At 37.1% G+C, this 14,464-nt stretch overlaps 1 long non-coding RNA gene across 1 annotated transcript; it reads left to right on the top strand.

Moving 5' to 3' along the window:
- The first annotated feature begins 1,954 nt into the window (after positions 1-1,954).
- Positions 1,955-10,041, top strand: LOC109381624 (uncharacterized). Its single transcript, XR_002123785.1, has 2 exons — positions 1,955-2,288; positions 5,185-10,041. It is a non-coding gene; the product is annotated as an uncharacterized LOC109381624 (long non-coding RNA).
- The last annotated feature ends 4,423 nt before the right edge of the window (positions 10,042-14,464 follow it).

The following is a 14,464-nucleotide window of genomic DNA, read 5'->3' on the forward strand; positions in this document are numbered from 1 at the left end:
CAGTGTGGAGGTTTCTCAAATAATTAAGAGTAGAATAACCATATGACCCAGCAATCCCGCTCCTGGGTATCTACTCAGGTTTGTTTTTATAATGACAATGCCCACCCCTTTCTTTACCAAACTCTCCTCTGCTCATCACTTCAAGTGTGTCTGCCTCCAGGGTTTGCCATGTTTGTTCTCTGTAGAGACAGGGCAGGGCATGGGTGTGGAGATGAGAACATACTGTTTTCTGGAAACTGGAGATTTTTCTCACCTTTATTCATTTAGGTCTTACACATAAAAACCAGAAATCCTTACCAAGCACTGTGGGTTACATTTCATGATGGCAGAACTACTCTCATCCCACCTTAGTTTCTGCCCAGCATTTGAACTTCTCAAGGGCCTCTCTTGGGCAGCATGCTTAGGGATAGCTAGGGCCCTGCCTACATTTTTGGCAATTAAACATCTGAATGAAAATTTGAATGATGCGGCCTCACTGTACTATTTGTTAATCTGCATGATGACAAACACTATGTTTTTTGGAGTATCTTAAGAACAACTAATTTTTCTCTCTTCATTTTTAAAAGTACATCTTTGATACCATGTAATCAAATTTGCAGTTTTATTTTTGACAAAATATGGAAATGTATGGTTCTAACTCTTTCCTCTTCAGAATAATGTTGTGTGGAATTTTATCCTGAACTTTTAGTCTATTCCTCTTCATTTCTTTCCTTTTTCACTTCCAAAACTGAAAGCATCATGTTCACTGTTAAGACCATTAACAGCCCCATAACGTGCATTGGGCAGTGAGAGGAAAATGAACTTCCAGAGCTGGAGGGAGGTCAGGGTTAATTGTGTGTCTCAAACCCTCACTTTACAGATGCCAGAGGATTAAGTGACCTGTCCAATGTCAGACAGCTAGGAAGAGGCAGGTCTGCGGTCCTAACAGTCTAAAAACTATTATTTTATTGGGGGCAATGAAGAAATATGATAGCTCCAGGAAAGAACGTATCATAGCAAATGAGAAGGGATTTTAATTTTTTGGGGGGGGGCGGGGGAGGTGCGATTTGTGATGTGCCAGGCACTGTGTATAACTTATTTCATTTGATTCCCATGGAAGTGTTATTATATTCCTATTTTACAAGTAGAAATTTGAAACTCACAGAAATTAGGTAACAACTAGTTAGTGCCTGGCCAGGACTTGACCCTGAGTCTTTCTCTCTCCAGGGTCTTGGCTCTAGAATTCAGCCTCCTGCTCTCTTTTAAAGCAGCCTTACATGTAGCCAAATAACAGTAAAAATGCCTAATTATACTTGAACATTTATATTATTTTTATAGAAAAGACTAATAGTTTCTTGGTCTCAGATCTGTGTGACAATCAATTTTGGTATCTGTAGGTACACTGTCAATGCTCTTGGACATTTGTGTGGAAAGCTATCCATACTTGATGTTAGAAAACCTGATGGGCTCACATCCTGGGACCATCACCATTGCCCGTTTTGTATTTAGAGATATAAATATACATACCAAGCATTAGGGGTGAGGATGATATTATCTCCATCAAGAATTTCTGTTACCTTCTCCTCTTGGCCAGACCCTCCACTAGCCATCGGCTAAGGACCCTGCAGTGTAGTTTCCTCCCTGCCACGGGGACAAAGAACATTGGTTCTGGAGTCACATGCTTAATTCTAATTCTGGCTCTTTCATTTATAACCAGTGGGATCTTGGGCTAGATATTTGATCTCTGTGTACCTTAGTTTTCTCTCCTGTGAAATGGAAACAATACCAACCTCACAGCATTGTCACGAGGATTAAATGAGAAGATACTTGTGAAGAGTGACGTTCAGTAGGCACTCAGGAAAGATAAACACATTATACACCATAAAGTGCTATGCAAATGTACAGAAGTTTTACTTGATTGTAACGTAATGTTACCTTATTATAATGTGCAGTGGAAAATCTGTTACACTTCTTACTGTTATCCTTTATTCGTTTTGATCCATTAGAGGCCAGCAGAAATAGTAGATGAAGAAGAAGATGGAGAGAAAGAAAGCAAGGCCACAGAAAAAAAAGAAGAGTTCTTAGGAATGAATGGTGAAGTTGAAGAGGAAGGAAATGGGGAGGCTACTGCTGCCTCCAAGCAAGCCGAGGAGACGCTGGGCCATGGGGAGGAGCAGACAGGCCCTGCTCGTGTTAATGGAGGCACCGATGAAGAAAATGGCGAGGAAATAGATCAGGTCAATGATGAGCTGCAGGAGGCAGAGGATGAGGAAATAAAGTCTGCAGGAGCTGGCAGTGGACAAGAGGAGGTATTTCTATTGCCTTTGGTCACTCGTTTGCATGCATGAATGTGTATGTGTGCGTGCGCACACACACAGGAATTATTCAGGTCACTTAGGACTTGAGTTGAAACCACTTATGGTTGAGTAGGGAAAGATCCAATACCATTTACTTGACTATATTGTTTCAATCAGTTAAGAAGTGCTGGCAACCACATATCTGACAGTCTGTATGTCTGTTCTTCTTGCCATCTAGCCATCCATCCACCCACTCATCCACCCATTTCCTACCTTATTGTACAAAAAAATTTACAGAGGCTCTTAAGATCATATATGACAAAAGAGAGACGTAAAAATAACAAGTACAAATAAGTTAAGACCAGGGAAAATACAAACCAGGAAAGAATATTGAGACCAGTGAGATCTAGACATGATATAAAGAACATCGTGGCTGTTGTGGGTGACTTCTTTGCTCTCTAGAAATATTAAAGTTTAGTTTGTTTAATCCAGTTTAAATGGATTAATTAAATTAAGTGCTCAGTATACCAGGTACTTAATAATATATAGTTCTATTTTTTATACATTGCGAGTGAAGACTGTATTGAAGCCTACTTCCCAGCCTGTTTTCCCACCACTGGCCCTGCAGCAGGATAGTCTCAAGTCCTGGCGTTCTTCCAGAGGATAAAGTTAGATGCCGATGAACAGGCTCAAGTTGAGTCTCATAGTATAAGAGGCAGGTGGACTTCACAGCATTGTCACCATCTGCTTGTGCCCTTCTTTCCTGTCTGTCATCTCATGGCCCACCTCCCTCAAGACTGTAACCTCCGACATGGGTCTAGGTCGATTCATCCCTGATAACCCAATATGATGAATGGGTATTATTTATTATTGACTCATCAATTTTATCTTACTCAGGGAGACCAAGTTTAGTAATGGGAAAATGCAAAATGTTATGGCCAGGTTTCAATCACCAGTACAAAGTTATCTGTAATCCACTGTATGGCTTATACAAAAGCATCTTAATATCTAAAGGGAAATGTTCAACATGTCTCTCGTCTTTTCTCAGCATGAGGTAATCACAGTCCCATAAGAAATTTCCCATATGTAGTTCTACATGGTTATTAAAATTTAGCTAACATATACAAGTATATTCTGAAGCTGTTTGTAGCTAAAATAAACAAAAAGAATTCAGTCAATTACATGATTCCCTTTACCTCCATAAGGAAACAAAACTAATTTCTCAAGGAAGGCAAAGGAAAAAAAAATAACGTTTCTCAAGGGAAGCAAAATCTCTTGTCTGGGGACTCATACAGGAAGAAAAATAATGTAGAGTGTTCTCAGTGTTATTTATATGGCAGCTGCAGTGGTAGCTTTCATGAAGCTCTGTGTTATATATAGTGGCCTTTGATGAACGTTTACAGCATAAAATCAAAGTGTAAATTTTATGTGGGACCTAGACAGTAAAATCCAAGTATGCATTTTTCCAGTGGTCTAGCTTCATTCAATGTTATAACCTAACTAGATTTTACAGAAGTAAATAGATTGCCTGTCCTTCTATTCTATAAATTTAGCTTTCAAAAATAGCCCTTTCATAGGAATTGGGCATCAGTCAAGATCAAGGTTTTATAATTTGAAGTTTAGATGTTAATGGTATGTATTGAGGGCAAATCTAAATTCTTGGGAATCCAATGAACAAGGGCCTGATATGTGACTAATTAGGAATTTTAAGGCCTGTACAAGGCCTAAGGCCTAAGACAGAACAGTTACCCACAAGATATTCAATCTTACTTGACTTATCTCTCTTATAATGATAATATATTTTGTTTTCATTCTCTCAAAAGTATTAGTATAAGCATACCAATTATATTAAAAACCAGGTTTATATGAATTATAAGTTACACATTAATAATTAACTTTTTCAAAAGGATTCTTCACTTATACAATAAGTAAAAATTCACTTTACCATGTAACATTTTGTCCCATGTAACGGTTCTTAAACGAAGTGTGATATGATTGTAGGAAAACAGCAGGAAACATGACAAATACACAACAATTAATGGATATTTACTAAGCTTATACTATATCCAAGATACTATTTGAGACACTTCACAAGATAACAATGTGAAATAAGAGATAGTTCTAGTGATCTTATTTTCTTCTTTGGAGCATGAGCCATGGCCCTGCAGAGGGGAGGGTGACCGGGAGCCAGTCCGGTCCTCCACACACTGGTGACTGTGGTGGGGGCTGTGGAGCCTCTAGGAGTCTGTGGAGCAGAGTTTGAGAAGCAGCTAATTCTAATCTCATTCCCTCAGTTGTCAGTCTAGTGGGGAAAAACAAATTGTAAACGAGACAGTATCATTAATAACGTATGAGAGGTCCAAGTGGCAGCGACAAAGGCTGCTGTTGGAGAAATGCTGCCTCTGTGTTTTCATTTCCTGCCCTGCTCTTATCTGCTTGATACTTGATGCTCCTTGGTACCATATTCACAAAGGATCTGTGAATTCTAGTAGAAGACTAACAGAAGAACAGCTGGTGTGGGGTTGGGTTAATGTGATCTGAGGGTAGAATTGCTGCATTTCTGAAAATGCTAATATGAAAAGCATAAATATACTGTTGAAAAGAAAAGCTCAAAGAGAAACAAAGAAAACCATTGAGGAAAAAAAGTAAAGCCTGCAGCACAAGAAACAAGTTTGTGCCCTTAAAGCACATAGTGGATTGTGGCCCCAGAAAGGGATCTGTCCTGGTAGTGCTGAGACTGGCATGTCCACTGGGTGATGATAGACTGAAAAACAGGGACCCAAGAAACTGGTCTCAGTTGAATATTTATGTGGTTAAGTGGAATACTAAGTAGTTTTTTTCTTTGTGAGTTTTATTACCTTTGTAATTAAAAAACTAAATATCTTTGTTTTGATCTCTTTTCCTCCAGGATGACTTAGACCCTCAAAGACCACCAAGGCCAGAAGTAAAAATCACTAGTCCGCAGGAAAATGGTGACAACCAACAAAGCAAGGACTATGCTGTCGTAGCATAGATGATTTTTAAAAGAGTATATTGATTATAAGAAAAATGAAGGTTATAATACTTGAATAATAAGTATAGTTATTGCTAAACACGTGACAATATGGTTGAATACTACCTGCTGAATTTTCAAATAAGAGCCTTAATGGAAAGACTAGATAACTGAATAGCTACTAAAGGAAAGTGACTTCTTTTTATGGGAAGTGTTTTTAAAAGTCATTTAGAAAAATAAGAGAGACAGAGGGGAATTTACACTGGAAGACAGTTGGGTGACTGTTTCTGTAAAGGATGAAAAAGAATAGAATTACTCCTATTGTATACTTGATTACAAATTTAGAAGCAAGATTATTAGATGGCAGCTTATGCTAAAGCACTTATCTAAAAAGTCATAGAGTATTAAAGAAATGATAATAGGAAAGCATGTACTATTTTTTTAAAGCAATAAACTCTTGAATAAACAAATTGCAATTTAGTTTCAGAGATAATTTGGAGATGGCAATGGACTGAATGACTTGTTGACATTCCTTCCTTTCTTCTTTCTTAGCCAAAAACCACCTTAAAAGAATTAAAAAGAATGTAAGGTATTCATTTTGGAAAGAGGAAGTATTCATTCGGTGTATTAGTGATTAATATTGTAATGTTCCTCCCTTAAGTGCTTCAGGTTTTAATCCTTGTGATTTTCATGACACACACTCAGGAAGGAATTTTAAAGGAACATCCAATTACATTACTGAGCCTGGCTGGATGGTTTTCAAATTCTGGTATCCTATGGGTTTTCACTGACCCGGTCTACCTTTACCAATAATATCCCTTGCTTCTTCCTCATGTTATTATATTAGGAAACAATATTGGCTGCTCCAAAGACGGAATTCTCTCCAAATAGTTTTGTTACAAAAAAAACACAATTGTGTAATAGAAAGGAAAAAGTAGGCTTATGAAGAGTTTGTCACTGCTTAGTTTCACTTGCTTTTTGCCTTATTTTTATTAGGACTGCCTTGTCATATTTTGGCCCTAAGGATACTAGTAATATTTATTTTCAAGCCAGTTATGTTTAGACTCTCAAGCAGATTCCTTTTTATGTAATTAGAAGTCATCTAATAGAAACTGTTGAAAAAGGTTTAAAAATTGTCAGAATGAAACCAGTTCCCAAATACTATTTTGTGGGCTGGTTAAATTATTGTAAGTCAAACTTGCCTTGTTAGGTATATGTGGGGAAAAACATAACTGTATTAGTTTTTTGAATTCTCAAGAGATTATGCAGTTCTTCCTTAAGTATCAAAATAACATATTTTTCTTATATTAAAGGATATTTTTGTTAATTGTGTAGAAATTATAAATTTGAAATTTAAAATGCTAGTGCTTTCATAGAATTCATTATTAATAATAAGTTCAAAAGATTTTTTTTTCCTCCAGGTTTTATAACCATTTGGAATCAGAGTACTTATATAAAGCATTTAATAATTCTATAGAAAATGGGTGTATTTTTTCTAGTAGCTATTTTAATATTTTCCACAAATAGGAAGTATAAGCAGAGACTATAATGTAACAGTATTGGAAAGAGATAATTATATAAAGGTATATTAATCTGGAAGGATGAATTATAAATGGAATACTACATTTCTAGTATAAAACCTAGATTGTGCTGTCTACTAATAGGCTTATTTTTCAAGTGGGATAATATAAAATACCATAGACTACAGGCAACAATCTTTCGTTGCTAAGGAAATAAGACTATTTGGTTTTTTAATGTTAAATTCTCACACTATTACTGGGTCTGAGGTTAATGATTTTAAATCATTTGTAAAAATAAGAGATTAAATATAAGAAATTGTAACTAATTATCAAGGTGATTTTCCTTTCTCTAATGAGGAGTTTTTCTCTCTTTTTCTTCTCTAATAAAGATATTCGGTCTCTCTTTTTTCTCCTGTTTTTTTCTTCATCATACTATAAAGCTTCGGTTTTCAGGAACATTTTAGGAGTCATCGTAATGAAACACAATGTTATTTTACATGAAAAACAAAGTTCAGCATTTTAACTATATTTCAAAAAGGTGATAGGCCACAATAACTAGCAAAAAAATTGAAATGTGGGGGTGTGCTATTTCTCTTGTATATGGGTGTATATTTTACCACCTGTTGACAAGATACAGCTGTGATATAATTTGAGGAGATGAACAACAACTAAGCACTTAGAAAGAATGAAATACTCATATATTATCTAACCAAAAAATAAATCATTCACAGAGAATGAAAATTGTGGACATGATTTTGGAGGTGACTTTATCATAAATGATGAAAAAGTTAATTTACCTCCCAAATGTAGACATTTTCTTCATGGGAATGTTGGCCTCTGTGGCAGAGTAGCTTCATAAATAAAGTGAATCCCACTGACAGGTTTGAGACCATTTATGTGAGTGAGCAGAAGAGATCTTGGTTGGGCTTCAGGTATTGTTTTATAAAGAGAGGGTGCTATAAAAAACTCATGTAGCTTTTGTATGATACCCAATAGAATGCTTTAAGATGTGAGTTCTTTGTGGTAGATTTCTTAGTTTTAATTTTATGGAACTCTTTTCTTAAATTCAATTTGGTTTGATGACATTTGTAAACAAGTGGCTTATTAGTTGAATTGGAATATTAGGAGTTTTGCAGAGCAAATAAAGATTTTAACTAAAGGCATTTTCATGCTAAGGATGGTTTACCTAAGGATGGTCTTAGCTTCTGTTAAAATAACTAGTGAACATTCATGGACTTCTAGTTATAAAACATGATACTGTGGCCATAAGACAACTTTTTACTCAGTAATTTTTTTTCAATGGCCATAAGGTGACTTTCTGCTTATTTATTAAGACATTTTTGGTTATATTTTGGGGGAATATTAGAATGTCAGACTCATAGAATAAGTGTGATACACCATGTCTTCTGTTTTATGCTGAGTGTGTTAGTTCTGCTATCATCTATAAAGACAGAACTTTTCTATATATATTAATATATGTAGCTTGGAGTCAGCTATCTCGGTAGGCTCATAATTATGAAGCTATACTAATAATATGAAATTATTCATACTAACTCTTCCAGCTTATAGCTTATAAACGAACATCCTCAAAAATTTTACTAAATAACCTGCCTTCTGCACAAAGGATAAAGTTAATTCACCTAGGAAACATGAAACATTTGTGCATTTATAATTGTGGCCACAGAACAACAGGAAGGCTTCTTTATCTTGTTAACTGACTCTCATGCAGAATTAGCTCTGTACTTTCATTTTTTGCTCAATAAGTAGCAAAAGCAAAATTTTAAGAAGTAGAATAGATTAATTGCTAAACAGAAAGCATCGCATCTGAATTATTGCCAATCTGAGCAGAAATAGACGAGAGAGAGAAAGAGAGAAAACTTATACAGATGCACTCACACAATTTAAAATATTGAAAAGGCTTCCTTAGGTACAGCATTATTAATGGAATAAGGTTCTTTTTAGAGAAGCAATGCATAAAATCACATGGAGATGAAATGTTAACAAAAGATGTATATCACGCTGCTTTATGACTGGGTTCCCAAACACTTTAAGAGATTTAAAATTCTTCTCAAAATAAGAAGGCTACCACCATTTTAATGAAAAACTTATTATAGGGAGGGGTGATTTCAGATAGACAGATAGGTAAGTAGGTAGATAGTCTTGTTTTCCTGAAGTAACTATGGCATATAGTTCTTTAGTTCTTTGTCATCAATCTTAAGTAGAATCCATCTTACGCAGAATATTTTATACCAACATAGGCTCTGTCAGAAGGTTGTAACTGCTTGTGAATGTGTGATTTACGTGAACATATAGAGGACTCTTTTTGGCACCAAGCAATGAGGTTCACTACAAACGAATAAAAGACTGACTTATTAGTCCACTAGTTTATCTAATGTTCAAGTTCAGTGCAGAAGCTTTTTAGCTTCCTTGTGTGAATGTAATATCCTGGAATGGGACCATTTTTTTTTTAAACTTTAGTCTGCCTTAAGGTGATGAGCACATACAGCTCTTGTTATTAAATGATCATTTTTGTAAATACTATAAGATTTTTGCTTTTCAGAAAATATTTTGGTATGTAGATGGGTCTGATTTTTGTTCTTACCACATGAAATTTGTGTATTTCCTACCATGAAGTCAAAGTGACTCGGATGGAGAATGACAGTGTGTCCCCACAAGTAGATAAGGAAGAAAAATAGTGTTTATGAAGAGGCATAACATCCGTAGGATATGGGGAAATAGGAAGGAATTTTAAAATGTCTGGGTAAACATAAAGCTTTTATAAAATCAGGAGGTAACCAATAGAGCTCCATTGACTTAAGTCAACAACAACTTAGCTTTAATCCATGAATGAGATCAAGTGAATTCTCTGTAGCTTCATCAGCTTAAACCACACAGTGTAATTTAGTGTTTGAGTTATTATCACAGATGTAATGGCATATGTGAAGAGGGAATGACCGTAGTCAGTTTTAGAAATTTGAAGAAAATCTATTCTGGTTTTTTTTTGCTTCAGTGTTTTTCTTATGCCTTAAATCTTTAATATGTACACTGATAATGGGTGATTATCAATATTGTAAGTAAAGATTAAGTTGAGCTCACTTTTATATGATTTATGTTTAGAACTACTCTTTGTCATGAAAATTATTTGTGTTTTGATAAAATTATAGGCATTTAAGTTTTTATTTCTGTATTAGTGCACACTCTAAAGTATAAAAGTTTACCGTATCTTACAAGTAAACAGATCTGTGTTTTTTAATTCAAATGTGTCTGGATGGTTTATTGTTTGTTTACGATGTATTGCAAGTAGTTCATGTATTAATTTTTTGCATGACATTTTTCACACACTCAATAGAAACATTGATTTAAACCGTAGAAATTTAGCATATTAAAAGAATCTTCTGTTTCTATTTGGCATGGATATTAAACTTTTTTTTTCTGTTTTTATTTTGTTCTTTAGATTCCACATGTAAGTGAAATCACATTGCATCTCTTTCTTTGTCCAACATACTTCACTCAGCACAATAGCCTTCAGGTCCATCCATGCTGCCGCAGATGGCAAGAACCCATTCCCATCCATGGCCAAGCAATATTCCATTGTATTGGGTCATCGGAAAAGTCATGACGCATTTTTGCAATGAAAACATAGAAAAATACGTCATGAGTTTTCCGACGACCGAATATATATACGTACCACCTCCTCTTTATCTGTTCGTCCATCGACAGACACCCTAGCTGCCTCCACATCTTGGCCACTGTAAACAGTGCTGCAATGAACATATGGATACACACATCCCCTCGAAGGAGCATTTGAGGTTTCTTCGGGTAATTACCCAGAAGTGGGATTACCAGGGCCTCCTTTGTTACTTGTTATACCCTTTGTTCTAAAGTCTATTTTGCCTGGTGTAAGTATTACTACCACAGCTTTTTTTTTTTTCCTCGTTTTTTCCATCCCTGTACTTTCAGTCTGTGTGTGTCTTTTGATCTAAAGTGAGTCTCTTGTAAGTAGTATATGTAAGGGTCTTGTTTTCTTATCCATTCAGCCACCCTATGTTTTTTGGTTGGAGCATTAAATCCACTTACATTGAAAGCAATTGTTGATAGATAGTAGTTATTGCCATTTTATTATTCATATTTTTTATCTTTTTTTTAAGTCCCTTTAACATTCCTTGTAATACTGATTTGATGGTGAGGAACTCCTTTAGCTTTTTCTTGTCTGGGAAGCTCTTTATTTGTCCTTCGATTCTAAATATAGCTTTGCTAGGTCGAGTAATCTTGGTTGTAGCCCCTTGTTTTTCATCACTTTGAATATTTCCTGCCACTCCCTTCTGGCCTACAAAGTATCTCTTGGGAAATCAGCTGACAATCTTATGGGAGCTCCCTTGTAGGTAACTAACTGTTTTTCTCTTGCTGCTTTTAAGATTCTCTCTTTGTCTTTAACCTTTGGCATTTTAATTACGATGTGCCTTGGTGTGGGCCTCTCTGGGTTCACCTTATTTGGGACTCTGTGCTTGCTGGGCTTGTATATTTATTTCCATTGCCAAGTTAGGGAAGTTTTCAGTCATTATTTCTTCAAATAGATTCTCAATCCCTTGCTTTCTTCTTCTGATACCCCCCCCCCATGATGGAAATGTTGGTATGCTTGATGTTGTCCCAGAAGCCCCTTAAACTCTCACATTTTTGGATTCTTTTTTCTTTTTGCTGTGCTGGTTGGGTATCTTCTACTACCTTATCTTCTAAATTGCTGATTTATTTTTAGGCATCTATTCTATTGATTCCCTCTACAGTACTCTTCATTTCAGTTATTGTAATCTTTATTTCTGACTGGTTCTTTTTTATGTTTTCTATCTCCAGTTTTAAGGTTTCTATTGCTTTGTTGAAGTTCTCCCTGAGACCATTGAGCACCCTTATAACCAGTGTTTTGAACTCTGCATCTGGTGGATTGTTTGTCTCCATTTGATTTAGTTCTTTTTCTGGAGCTTTGTTCTGTTGTATTATTTGGGACATGTTTCTTTGTCTCCCCATTTTGGCTGCCTCCCTGTGTTTGTTTCTATGTATTAAGCAGGGCTTCTATGCCTCCCACTCTTAGTAGAGTAGCTCTACATAGTAGGTGTCCTGTGGGACCCAGTGGTGCAGTATCCCTGGTTACCAGAGCTGGATGCTCCAGATGTGTTTTTGTGTGGGGTGTGTGTGTCCTCTTGTAGTTGAGCCTTGGTTGCTGTTTGCATGTAGGTGGGAGAGATTGGCCTTCAATCCCTGGCCATGATGACAGTGGAGGAGCTGTGGTGCAGAGGCTCACCCTACAGAGCAGGGTTCACTTTAGTGGGACTCTGGTGCCTGCTCAGTCTGCCCTTTGGGTGTGTGGTCCTTGGAGCTGACCATGTAATGCTCCAGCCCAGTCAGAAGCTGGACACTGGGTGTGCCAGCCCCAGGGCCTCCTGGGAGGGGACCAGCTGCAGGCCAAGTTCAGCTGCAGTTTGTGCCCTGCCTGGGACCATCTGGCATCAGCCGCAAAGCAATCCACAGATAGCCTCCACCTACGCTGTGCTTGGAGGTGCCTTGAGAGACCAAGCCACAAACCAAGGCCGGCTGTTGCTAGTGCCGGGCTTAGGGCTGCTCAGCCACAGCTGTGGGACATGCAAAAGCCAGATGCTGCTTGTTTGTGTTTTATGAACCTCTGAACGATTTTAGGAGAGTCCAGTATGAGCCAAGTCAGGCCGTTTATAAGAAAAAGCCACTGGAAGCTTAAGTGTGTTCAGAATTTGGGTGGGGCATGGTCTCAGGGAATCACTAAGGTGGGCAGATGAAAGGTGTTAGCCAATTGGATGGAGACTCAGATATGACGTCAAGCCTGTGTCTGCATGTAGGTAGGGGGAGGGCTCAACAAAGAAACAATGGCTTCCACCAGCTCCTCCATGTGGGAGAAAGCTGCTCCTCCGGCTCTCACTCTGAAGCTAGGCAGTTTATTTCCTCCCCATTTATCTATGATGCCTTCCAAGCAAGTGCCCCAGTGCTGGAGCTCAGAGCGAGTGAGTCTGTCGGTAAGTCAGTCCGTGCATGGTCCCTTTAAGAGTAGTATCTGGGAGTGCAGCCACCTTCATCTTGCTTAGCCACAATCTCTGCTGGTTTTTCACAATGAGAAAATATTGGGACTTCTCTCCCCAGCACTGAAACCCTTGGCTGGGGAGGGGCTGGGACCCCTTGCTTCTCTGGGGGGAACTTCACAGCAGAGATGTACCTCCCTACTTTTAATGGTCAACCGCAGGTGTAGGACCAGCCTGTTTCGTGTCTCTGCCCCTCCTGCCAGTCTCCTACCAGTCCGTATGTCCATAGTTGTAGGACTTCGGTTCAGCTAGACTTCAGGTGATTCTCAATGATGGTGGTTCTGTGGTTTAGTTGTAATTGATGTGGTCCTGAGAGGACGTGAGCACAGCATTTACCTACTCTGCCATCTTTACTGGCACTTCTCCATTTTTCAATATTAAACTTCATTTTGTAAAGGAAACATTTTTTTATATTTTCATGTACATGTTTTTTAGTTGATAAAAATTTCATATGTATTTTTTAAAGTTTTTTTCTTTTATGAAATGGTATTAGAATAACACAGGTCTGGGAATTTTATGAGAAAGATCTTTAAAAGCAAAGAATAAATTACATTATACATTTTGTGTAAGAATAGCTATAGGAATAAATTTACAATTTTATGAAGAAATTGACTAAAATTCTACTTCAGTTTGTGAGATATTCACTGCTTTCCTTCTGTTGAACTAAAGTAGTTTTATTTTTCTTCATGTTTGAGAAACAAAAGCAGTTAAGCAGAAACATTTTGTCTGCTAGATAGGTGATAACAAAATATGAGTGATTCGGGTACCCTAACTGAGGTGAATACACTACTCCACCTGCTGTGCAGTTGACCCTTATATCTTTGTTATTCCAAATAACAAAGGAGTGAAAAAACAAAGCTCCACAGCAAAGGAGGCATCTAGATTGTCAAAGTCACACTGCTTTAGACAATGTGGCTAATCAACATTAGAACCCTCCCACAATCAACAATGACAATGACAGTAATTTCTTCAAAGTATCGTAAGATGGTTAGCATGCATTGGTTATAAAATTCTTATTTAGAAAATACCCAACATTAGATGGGTATTAGATTAGAGAAGAAGTGGATCCAAAGAGGGCTGCCTGGGGTCCAGGTCCTTAGGTTTAGTCTCACACTGTTTCTTACTTATGTGTGATTGTTATTATATTCTTTTATATCCAGGATGGTTGACAATAGTGAAATACAATGGGAAATATGTTCCATATAAAGTATTGAAGGGCAGGATTCCTCTTTAATTAAAAAAAAGAAAGAAAGAAAAAAAAAGCATTCAAAAAATACCGTGACAAAGTGCAATAAGAAAGGGCATGTGGTAGCCAAGTTTTATCTCTTCCCTTTTTTTATAACTTTTAGATATGATCTTTTGAGATGGGAATGACCCAAGCCTGGAGGCCCAGCACTTCTTGTGATAGTGTATTAAGTCCTTGTAGTCCTAAATGAAGGAAACATTGTTCATGAAAAATGGGCTATAGAGGAGGGTTTGTCCACACATTCTCTGGCCTGATGTTCTGCTTCCATTTTGTTTTATTGGGCTCCTTCTGCCAAAACTTCAATGTTACATGACTGTAGCTTTATAATAAGA

This window comes from Hipposideros armiger, unplaced genomic scaffold (genome assembly GCF_001890085.2).
Source record: "Hipposideros armiger isolate ML-2016 unplaced genomic scaffold, ASM189008v1 scaffold_50, whole genome shotgun sequence".
Taxonomy (NCBI): Eukaryota; Metazoa; Chordata; class Mammalia; order Chiroptera; family Hipposideridae; genus Hipposideros; species Hipposideros armiger.